The sequence below is a fragment of the Ochotona curzoniae genome, unplaced genomic scaffold (assembly GCF_017591425.1).
Source record: "Ochotona curzoniae isolate NIBS_2020 unplaced genomic scaffold, NIBS_Ocur_1.0 contig_1, whole genome shotgun sequence".
Lineage (NCBI taxonomy): Eukaryota > Metazoa > Chordata > Mammalia > Lagomorpha > Ochotonidae > Ochotona > Ochotona curzoniae.
In genome coordinates, this window is record NW_024464918.1 from 34,479,838 (window position 1) to 34,482,922 (window position 3,085).

General features: G+C 41.3%; 1 pseudogene; it reads right to left on the minus strand.

Annotated features, from left to right (window-relative positions):
• Positions 1-1,387: 1,387 nt before the first annotated feature.
• On the minus strand, positions 1,388-2,018 carry LOC121153714 (annotated as a pseudogene).
• Positions 2,019-3,085: the final 1,067 nt, after the last annotated feature.

A 3,085-nucleotide genomic window follows, 5' to 3' on the forward strand; every position in this document is an offset into this window, starting at 1 on the left:
GGTCCACATTTTTATCATTACTGAGAATGAGGACACCATTGTCTGTATCTAGTTATTTTATTTAAACATTATTTTTGCTTCATCCATTCTTCAGAAAAATTTTTACATCAATATAGAATACACTGGAAAAATAAGAATATTGCTTTCTTTTCCTGCCTAAACAGTTTTCTTAAAGGGAAGGAGTTGAAGGTTGGTTAGCTATTACTTTTAAGGTAAAATATTTAGGTCAATTAAACCTTACAGCATACAAACATATAGAGGAAGAGAGAGGGAAGAGAGAGAAAGGAGAAAAGGAGAAGAGAGAAAGAAGCAAGGAATGCCAACAGGATGGTAGAACACTGCATCTAGAAGGGTTATGTATTCTGGGCCAAGCTCAATGGCTAAATCCTTACCTTGCAAGTGCTGGGGTCCCATATGGGTACTAGTTCATGTCCCGACTGTTCCACTTCCCATCCAGCTCTCTGCTTATGCCCTGAGAGGGCCGTCAAGAACTGCCCAAAACCTTGAGACACTGCACCTGTGTGGGAGACCCAGAAGAAGCTCTTAGCTCCTGGCTTTGGACTGGCTCATTTTCTGTTTGTGGCCATTTGGGGAGTGAACCAGTAGGTGGAGGATCTCTCTCTCTCTCTCTCTCTCTCTCTCTCTCTGGCTCTCCTTCTCTCCATAAATCTGATCTACTCTTCTACTAAAAATAAATTAATCTTAAAAAAAAAACCTAGGTTACATATCATTTCCATTATCTGACCACTAGGCTTTCTAGTGTGATACATGGAGGTGACACCAGGCAAAGCCATAATAGAATTTTAGTCATGTAAAATTTTGGGCTGAAACTTAGAATGTGTCATTCCTAAGGGGCTCATGGGATATTGAAGTTAAAATGGGAAATTATTTGCAAGTAATATGACAACAGCGAAAGGGAAAATGAAATGTTGTTTCATCATTTCCATCTTTAAAATCTCTGGGAAGAGTCTGAGAGAACAAAATAAAATACTAGGGAACCTAAGGAGAAGTTAGCCTTATGCAGGGCTCTGTTTGTGTGACAAGTGTATGGATGCAGAGAAGTTCTAGGACTGTTAGATCCGAAAGATCCCCAGGCTGCGGACAGAAGGGTTCCACACGCAATCATGCAGAAACAAACAAACTTTATTGCTAGCTCGAGCTAGGGTCCGAGTCTCATCCAGAGCAGTGGAGTCTTAACAAGGACCCTGCTCATTTCTTCCAGGCAGCTTTTTTGTTTTGTTTTGTTTCAAACTTTATTCCCAGGCTTTTTCAGCTTAATTAACTGCAAAGAATGATTTGGATATAAGCAAAAACTGAAAAGAGCTGTACTGTCAAAGGGGCTTGAGCTTAAAACTATTAGAGATCTAAAGTTTAGCAGATCATAAACAAAACAATTTTAAAAAGCAGTCGTAATATAAAATAGCAGCTCCCAGAAACTTCTTCAAGTTTTACTTTCTTCAGAAACTGACTCCATTCAGTTTGCCTCATTCTTGGAAGCCTCATCAAAATTCCCCACAAGATCTGGAACTTCATCCTCCTCCTCCTCTCCAGTAGCAAGCAGTGCTTTTCCATCCAAAGACTGCCTGGGCAGAGCTTCGGCCAGCCTGCTCAAGTTAGTCAGGCTGTCCGCACCGAGCTGGTGTAAGATGCTGGGGGCATTTCTGTTACCTGCTTTGTCTCGGCATGGTTGGTAATGGTGCATATGTTTGCTGCCTGAGAAGCCTGAACTTTAGGGTTGTTGAAGTAGATCACTGTTCCTTGGTTTGTAAATGTATTCACCTCTTTAATACCAGAGGTATTGTTCACCCCTAATTTTTTTTGGGAGAACTGAAGCTTTTTTCATCAGTGGTCGCTGTTATATGCACCACCATCTTCCTTTCTGTGAGCAGTTCCTTTTCCACCAGTGCACATTTGTGCCTGCAACTTGGCGAGTTTTTCCTGGTTCATGATGGTTTCTTTCATCTTGTCCAAGCAGAAATGGGGCTGCATGGGGGACTAGGGTTGGCGCTCAGGGGTCTCTGGTGGACCAGCTGAGATGAAGCGCACACGCGGGGACACAAGATGACAGCTAGAGGGAGTTTTTATATCCTCCTAGTCACGTATACCACATACATGATCTCTTCTTAGGTACATACTGCATGTTCACATAGTGCAGATCAAATTACACAAAGGACTGTGAGAGCTGGCAGTGGCTGGTCTGTGCCCTCACCCAAGGCTAAGGGCTTTTTTTTTTTTTTATCTCTCTTTGTGTTACATTCCTCCAGGGCAGTCGCTGCTGTCACTTTTGGGAAATGAAACTTAGGCCTACTCTTACCTAATGCCTATTATGGTGTTCGTCTTGTCTCTTACACTTAAAGCAAAAGCAATCAGTACAGAAGCAAAATTGGCAGTTAGATTACCAATACTCAATTACTAGTGCTCTAATGTTGCCTAGTATTAAAACACCTTTTTATGACAAATTACCTTTTTGTCTACTTCTGATTTAATAAGATCCCTAATGATAATCCTTATCATTACTTAAAACTATATTTACTACCCTAATCTTACAGGACAATTCAACCAAAACATTCCTTTTTTTTAAGATTTATTTTTATTTTTATTGGAAAGGCAGATATACAGAGAAGGAGATACAAAGAGAAAGATCTTCCCTGCACTGGTTTACTCCCCAAGTGGCCACAATAGGCTCCACCTGAGCTGGTCTGAAGTCAGGAGCCAGGAGCTTCCTCTGGGTCTCCCAAGAGGTGAAGGAAGGGTGCAGGGTCTCACGGCTTTGGACCATCCTCTATTGCTATCCCAGGCCACAAGCAGGGAGCTGGATGGAGCAGCTGGGACATGAATCAGCACCCATATGGGATGCAAGGTGAGGATCCTAGTCACTAAGCTATCTCACCAGGCCTACGTTCCATTATTATCTAAAAGAAATACTGGATAATTTTTTTTTCTTTGCTAGAGAAAACAGTTAATATCTCACAAGCTCATATAGTTCCTGTACTTATAGTTGTATCTACAAAGTAGGTGTTCAGAAATATTCCAATAAGTGTTTCACTATGCGTTCTGGTTCATTATAGCCAAAGTTAACACCAAA